Below are 8,664 nucleotides of genomic sequence, written 5' to 3'. Positions count from 1 at the left end.
TTTTATGACCGTATGATGTGCATGTGGGGATCCTATAGCATGTAAGTGATTGAAGCATACCCTGCCAAACATCTAAAATGTGGCTCTCAAGGTGTTATGCAGACTTGTACCCTCCCCCCCAGTCCGGGGGGTCCGGACCCTCCCCCCCCCCCCCGAAATATAAAAATGCAATTATTTTTCCTTCATAAAATAAAATATTGAAAAATTTTAAATTTACATAATATTTCTTTAGAAAATGAAGTTTTTTTCGATTATGAAAGATGTTAAAATTAGTTTAAAACCCTCTACGTAGTACTCTGTTTTTCAAAAATTTCCCCCACTGGTTTTGGACCCCCTCCGAACGAAATTCCTGGCTACGCCACTGAACCATTCCATCAGTAAGCTTGCGATATTAGATTGTCGGATGCAAGTAATCTTTCTCTTACTACCTTGATTCATCTCACACGGAAACCTTCGACCCTATTACAGCCCATACGCCGGATAATGTAAGACCATTGAGGATCTCAAACTTCTCAAGCCAATGCCGCTCCTTGTGTATCGAGCCGTTTTCTCCACGTCAACTGCAGATCAAAGGAATCCCTTCCCTCCCGGTTCTCACCCCTTCGCGGATTCGAAATTGCGTCCCTGCCTACCATATAGCTCAAGCCACGGCCCGAGATTCCCACCAGAATCATTAGTGCAATTAGCAAAGCCAGGGAGGCAAGTCGGAGTGGCACGAATGGGGTTCCAATATCCAAGCTCACCCGAGGATAACCTCGTGTTGAACACGCTAAATATTAAAGTGATGGAAAAATTAATATCTATCACTACTAGGTGATAAACATATGCCAACCTATTGATTGTCTTTTACTGTGTAGATAACATCTCGACAGGCATTATATTCGTTGTAATTAGAGTTTGAAGCGCCTAAAGTAGGGCGAAATGCTGTCATTTTTGTTCGACACTTATGGCGTTTTGGATAAAACCGACTAGGACTCACAGAGCTTTCATTTTTCATTTAAAAATCAATTTCATATACATAACTTAAAATTTCTTATAAACATGAGGGCGATTTATTTATTTTTCTAATAATTGCTAAACAGTTTGAATTTTGTGGAAGCCATCTCTCCTTCGTGGAAATACTACTCAGTAATAATGTTTATCCTATAAAATTCATCTTTGCCGGTGGGAAATGAGATAATTGTGCCAATAGCAATGTGTGTATCATCTCGTAAGTTCCCCTAGGTGCTAATCGTTGAGGTACTCGGAATGCTATATAGAATACACCGTGGGAGAAAGACGCATAGTATATCCATATGCTAGTGAAATATAGGTTCAGATGAGAGAGTCAAAGGGAGAAGGGCTTAAGAGTGAAGAGAGAGGGGTGAATATTAGGGGGACGAATAAAGAAAATAATATTTCCACCCGCAGAGTTTTGCCTGCTGAGGCCACGCGACAATCCGAACACGAGTGGCGAAAACCAATCATCCCTTGTTAAAAAAGAAAAACTAATAATATTTCCCCACCACACCCTTCCCTTCAATCGTTTCGGCAGTGTCGGACCGACTACAAAAATAATAATAAAAAAAATCCCACATTCGCCTCACCAACGTCATTTTTTTTCTCCTACCGATGCACGTCATTCAAAAGTGATCGAATGAAAAGGGTGGGGAGACGAGACGTGAATAAAGAAGCTGTTCCCATGGCGACCAGCAGTGATTGCCCCCCCCCACCCCATGACCCCCCCATGCCCCACGCAATCCACTTGGTCCCGATGTTCGAATATTGGCCCGCGCGGGCCGTCGGACGACCTAACCCTATGTACACTACTTCCCGAGGCGATCAGCTGTCAATCTGCCGAATAATGGGGATCCCCCACTCCCCCTGGTGGTCCTCCGGTAGAACTGAATGGGCAGTCGGGAGGAGGGATTGACGTCAAGTGGCTGGTAATGGGGTCAGTGAGGAGACGACGGCTAAAGAAATGGCTGTCACCAAGTTCTTTTTTTTATCCATCTCTCATTCTCAATGGATGGGATCGATTAAATTGCTATGTCGAGCAATGATCAGGGCCCCGCGCTCCTCAATAAACCTAATCATTCTGCATGGTCTGCGCCAAGAATTTTTGTACCAATTTCATAGCATTGCAGTGGTGATGGGATGATGTTTTGTAAAGCATTTAGCCCGTACATAACTTTAAAAAAATATTTTCAGCCACTTTTTGCTGGTGAGTACTGTTTTATGCTCCCAGTGCTCCATAGATAGGCAATGAAATAGGCAAGCAAACCTTTATTTTAGTAGTGGGAATATGATGGCCATATATTGACAATAAATTCCAACTAGTGCGCGTACCATGCTGAGTTATGAAACTGATTGTGTAAATCATTCTCTGCGGAATCTCCTCATTGTATTACGTATGCATTAGATATTATTCCGACTTCACTATTCTAAACTAGGTAATGTCGGAGGCTTCAGGTCACACAAATAATAATATTATTTTAATTTATGGTGTCCTATTAATGAGTTGTTATAACATTCAGAAAAAATGCGAGCTAATTACTGGTTGGTACCTCACTATTACACCGAAAAGGCATAGGGTTCTCCCACTATGTCGTCGATAAACAATTCCTGCTTGTTTTTTAATTTCTCATTCCTTTTTTTAGATGTAGATACACATGCCTAATTCACATTGTGGCATGTGTACATCTCTTGCCTGCTTAAGATAGTAGCTGAGCGACGTTTTTGTAACTTCATGTACATGATAAGCGAAAGTCAGAGAACCCTTTAATTCTCATTAGAAACTCTTCAAAAAGAATTGCGCTAAAGAAAAGTAATCATAAAGTGACTCTCCGTTTTTGAACAACCGTGATTTAAGTTCAATGACAAGGCGCGGTACCTTAATGACACGAATGGTACCTTTAAATAACTTTTACGTTGGTGTGCATACGACAAACAGATATTTGCAGGAGTGGATCTAAGATGTAGAAATGCTCACTTTTAAGAATCAATTTATTAGGGCGTGATTTCATGCCCGAGAAAAGAGTAATTGAGGAATCTTCGCGTCTCTGATTAGTTTCCAGAGCGAGGTAAGCAAGTGTTCACATACTTTTCTGTCCGTTTACACACACAGTACGCGTTTTCCATGAGAGAAATCCGAGTGCAGTGAAATACAACGGAGGGCAATGAAGGTTATTTATCCACGGGTCATGGACTAATTTGCGCCCCAGATATCAAAGATGTTTGCAGCAGCAAAGCTTCCAGTTGGACGAGACTAGGAGCCTCGAAGCACGACTCGCATGCAACTCGGCTGCTCGATGCAGTGGAAGAAAAACGCCCCTAGCGGCAAAGAGAGAGAGTCAATCAGCTCTCGCCACTCTTAGAAACACAAGCCCCTCTTTCTCTGGAGGGGTCTGCATTGAGAATACTTTGCATCTGTAACGTCCCGCGTGGGAAAATCGGAATTCGGATTCGAATAGTAGAAGGGAAGAGAGGGTGAATGGGGAGCGAAATGGATTCCCTTTGAAGTTCGATTGTAAGGGAACGATTGAATAGTAAGGGTGCTGCAGATGGAGACGCACCGAGAGTAGATACCAATGCAGTTGAACTAGAATAAGCCGACGTGCTTGTGGAAGCTATAAGAAAGAAGAAGAAAGAAAAAAAAATACGCTTTGACATCCTGGAATATCAAGTAAGGTAAAGCAGAATGTGAAATCCAGAAAGAGAGAACGTTAAATAGGTTTTAGGAAGATGAATACTTCTAAAGAAATTAATACATACAAATAAAACATATTTGATATACAATATGGCATGTAACTGATAATTCTAACTAGGGTGGATTAATATACTCCTCCAAAAATGGAATAACCAGAAGATTTACTTGGGCCAAAATTTCAGCCATAAACCAAATGACATGACGAAATTGAATGGGTTTGCAACCCACCACTTCTGGTGAAAAAAAAAAGTTAGTAAGTGGTTTACTTTATGAAAATGGTAAATCCTTACTTTAAGGTAGTTTGAGCGAGATAGATCCGTAGTCATAACAGCGACTGTATCTTCTCAAAATTTACAAATATCATGAGTTGTTAAGGCTTTTGATACAATTTTATAATTTTTTGTTGGGAAAATATTTGCTTCAGTTGCTTATTTTTCTCGGTAATCAACAAAATATACGTATTTTAAACTCTCTCTTGACTTATTACCAAAGGTACCAACGGTACTTTTAGTAATATAATACTAAGTTTCCTTAATATAGTATGGACTTAATCCCGACTTGGAGTACGATATCCTGGTATCTGAAATGCTCAAACATAAAACTATAAAGGTTACTTATATTAGAAAGCAATTTTAAAGCATTGTATCCCAAGAAATGACATATGTCAAAGAGACGTTCGACTTGGCAACAACGTCAAATTTCTTAGGTTGGTGCGGCTCTCAACTAGTCAGAGAAACAAGTGAATGGCTTGAAGCGTTACAGGAGTGCGAGGAGTGCATAGATTTCGGTGTTGAAATATACTTTAGAAAGTCGAGTATTTTTCTAACTTTTTAGTGAAATATGCCAGTTTTTCAGCCTTCTCTGCTTTAACGATGAAGCCATCCACTAGTAAAGCGGGGCGGTTTGTGCGGAAGAAGGAATTTACGAAGAGACAGAAGAGTTCTTCTCGAACGTTCAGTGAATATAGGTAAGTGCTCTAGTAAATACCTCATTGCGAATTTAAGAATGGAAGTATGTTATTAGCTGAAAATAAATTTTTGTTTCATTTATAGTGTGCGTCCTGTCATGTGTTGAGAATGAGCAAATGAATCGGGTTTTGGCAACCCTAATTATTCCGTCTGTCGCCAATTCCACTTGGAAAAGGTAGGAGCGATCTGTGGGGTCAAAGGTTGAAGATGCAATCGAGTACGGAAGCTGTGGAGGTGGAGAAGCTTCTCGCTTTGGCCTTAACACCGTAAGTTTCACCGCATCAGTTAAAAAATGAGACTATAATAAGTAGTAGCGTTATTGGTCCCCCGAAACCCAATGTGAATGTTAATTCATTTTTTTTAAATGTTCCTTGTGGTTGCATAACGTTCTTTCATATTTCTTGGAAATATTCAGTCGGTGTGCTTTTTATTTCCATGTACATTGCATTCCAAGAACATTACCAGTAGTAGGTCCAATATATAAACTAAAATTTAGGAAATGCAGAGGCTTTAATTTTTTTGATGATTACTTTGTTCAAGTGTAATTTTAAATTACTTTCATTTAATTTTTTATTGTCCTTCAATGTAATTTGTTATTGGTTCCTTTGGATGAAACCATAATTGATTAAGTGACTGTTGACTGGAATTTGGTGATGTGAGCTATATAAAGTGTTTGATATTTAGAACCAGAGAATTACCGCAGATTTGCTGTTTTTAACATAGAAAATCAATAATTGCTGGATTGTGTTAATGTGGATTATAAGTTGATTAATTATGGTGATCTGTTATCAGGTCATAGGATTAGAAGTCTATCTAACATATATTTTCAACTATAGTATCCATATCTTAAGTATTTATTCAGCACAGCCCTTTTACTGGTGTGCTCAGAGTTGCAACTATTATTCTATGTCATAATTTTACATGCTACTTATTTATCTAAGACTTTCAATATTTTTCGTGGATCAAAAACTTTTTCTTGATTTCTTAAAGGGATTACCTGTCTCCTCTAACAGCTATTTGCATGTGCTTGCCAGAAGAGGAGTATTAGTTATAATTCAATCAGTTTTGTTTCCGTGGCCATACCCTTTCCACTTATGATGTTCATCCTTCTCTCACAACCTGTTTTTTATGCAATGTGAAGAAATGTTTTCTCTGTCGTTAATTTTTTAATAGTCACGGCTGGACATACTATTTGCAAACCATTATTCATTTCAAATTTTTAATGTTGTATTGAGTGAATGCTAATGATCACATTAAACTTATCTTTCTAAAATAATTGCATATAATCATATTTTACTAGTGGAAATAATATTGCAGGGAAATGTTCCAATCCATCGACATCCATCTCCCTGTTGTTCTTCATGGTTCTGTCCTGATTGTGGTTGCTTTCCCACATTTATCATAATTACAACCTACTTCACTATATCTGGTATTATGTTGGGCACAATATGGTGGAAGTCTTTAATATTACCTAGTACAATTAAAAAGACATTGCAATATTTCCACTGAGTTTTATTATGACAACAACACTTGATAATGTTGTTTGTAGCAATGAAACGCGTTTTGTCATAATAAAACTCAGTGGAAATATTGCAATTTATAATGTTAGTAATACTTCATTATACATACTGATTAATGTTCTTGTTAGGCTAATGAGTTCCAAAGTGGCAAAATGTATTTGTGTCACATTAACCAATGATAGGACATAAGTGTCTGACACATATACAATGTCCTCCCTAATGTTGAATCAAGAACATCATAAGTTAGGCGGTAGATAACCTCCAATGTTATCATACTATTTCTATTCCTTAGTTATAAATTGTTCCTCTTTATTATGTTAACAGTTAAAATGTCTTTCTTTTTACATTTACAGGGCATGGGTCTGTCATTGATTACCACTCCAAAAAATTACTTGCGTATGGTGTACGCAGTACTATCTGTGCAATGTGTAGAAGACACAGAAGGTGGCAATGTTACAAACCCTGTGGAGTGTTATTTCATGCTTAATGATTTCCCAAATGGCTACAGCTGGCTTAATATGGAGAAGTTGGTGGAAATACTCAGAATATGTGGAACTGAGGGAATAAGATTAAGTACACATGGGAGAGAGTATCAATGGTAAGCCCCATGTTACCATCCAAAGGAGAATAGAGTTTCACAAGTCTATTGAGACTATTAGTAAATATTTTGAGGAGTTGAGAAAACTTAAAGAGTATGACTGATAAATAAAAAGAGAAAATTAAAAAGAGTAAGACTGATAAATTATCTTATGCCTTATGTATAGCATGTTTTAAATGTACATAGTAGAAATGGTCATACTGTAAAGTCTATTAGAGATTTTTTAGCTTCTTTAAGATTCTCCCCACGTCCTCTAGCTTGTGGTAACAGGTGTCTCCTGAGTATTTTAACTAGTATCTTTAGGTTTGCTGCAAGGGTCTAAAGGTTAGCGTGACATAATATTGGGCAATTTTTCCATGTTTTCTTTTGGGTGATTATCTTGTATACTGGTTAATGCGTCAATGCCTTTGAGTGAGAATGACTCTTTAGAAACTCCCTCCTGAATTGTTAGTGGGATTTTGTAGATAGGGCTGATCAATTTCTTTGCGCACCTTGATTGGCAAGAAAATTATGCTGTCCCTCCCAAGGGATTGTTGTTACAAGGGTAGCAAGGATTTTATTATTATTTGCATCGGTGAAAGTTTTTTTAAAGTACTGTTTAACTAATTGCCATCTAATTACTGAAAGACATTGTGTTCCACTCTATATATATAAATATCTTTATATATAAAATTAACCTGAAAATGTCCACCAGCTTCTCCATATTATGTAGAAATAAGGTTAAGGCAAATCTGGTGGTCTCCATGTTCAATGCTATTGGCTCCTGAAGTTAATCACTATCAAGATCAGCTTACATAGCTAACATTGGTAACATATTCCCTTTCGTATTATATCTTTTGCTCTTACAATGACTTCGGGAACAACCTAACTTGCTTCACAGGGACTGTAACTTGCCTCCTTACTGTAGCCTTCATTTTTTCTTCTATTCTGCTGGAGTGGGGCACATGGCATATGCAGTGTTGAATGCTAACAAAGAAATGTTTCTTTTTAAGACTAGCCTCTGCCCATTTCTTCAAAATTTACTGTGAATGCCTGAAGTGTATTTTTTTAACACTGATTTGAAGGAAAAAATCCCACTACTACGTTGGAAATATGAGGGAACATTATCACAAGCAAGTTAGAGTGATAAGACAGCAGAGAAATACCTCATATACAAACAAAGTATATAGTAGCCAATTTAATGTCTCTTGGGAGCCCTGGCTCTCCTTTTTATGTTCTTAGCCAACACTCACTGAAACTGAAATGTGTATTGCTGCATTTATGTAACATTGTAGAGTGCTTTTCTGTAAATATTTTGTAATTTTTGTTATGTATTAATAATAAATATGTATACCAGAAGTGTAGTAATATATCATTTTTTGTCTGATCCCTTCCTACAAACCCTAAGTTGGTAACTATGTGCATATATTTCCAGAATAGGGCCTTGAGATGAAAAGCAGAATATTGAAATTGTATCCAGTTTAACTAAAGGTAAGGGGGTATTGCAGTAGGCATCAAGGTGAATGGCAAGCTTCGTTTAGAATAGTGTTATGGAGATTTTAGTGGTTGAAGCACAATATTGTGATTTTTTAGCTTTTAATATCTCTGTACTGATGTAAGCAGAAGTCCATTTGGTGTGAATTTCTTGTTCCTAAGGGATTGTTGTAAGGAAATGGCAAGATGCACTTCCTTTGAGACTCAATATGACTATTATTGGAAGATTAATTTATACTTCGGTTACGTTCTCTCTAAAGATTAGATTCATTTGATTGCTTCGTGGTTAGTAGACAGCTCTGCATTCATGACGTGGAAATCTACAGTTACTGGAGCAAGAACTTTCCAACAGTGCAATCTTGTAATTTTGCATTACGTGGAAGAAAAGATAGGTAATTTAAAATCGATGTCGACCAA

At 37.6% G+C, this 8,664-nt stretch overlaps 1 long non-coding RNA gene across 1 annotated transcript; it reads left to right on the top strand.

Moving 5' to 3' along the window:
- The first annotated feature begins 4,463 nt into the window (after window positions 1–4,463).
- On the top strand, window positions 4,464–8,123 carry LOC124157058. The gene is made up of 3 exons (XR_006864526.1): window positions 4,464–4,655; window positions 4,741–4,922; window positions 6,530–8,123. It is a non-coding gene; the product is annotated as an uncharacterized LOC124157058 (long non-coding RNA).
- The last annotated feature ends 541 nt before the right edge of the window (window positions 8,124–8,664 follow it).

The sequence above is a fragment of the Ischnura elegans genome, chromosome 4, assembly GCF_921293095.1.
Source record: "Ischnura elegans chromosome 4, ioIscEleg1.1, whole genome shotgun sequence".
NCBI lineage: Eukaryota > Metazoa > Arthropoda > Insecta > Odonata > Coenagrionidae > Ischnura > Ischnura elegans.
This window is presented reverse-complemented; position numbering and strand designations above follow the sequence as displayed.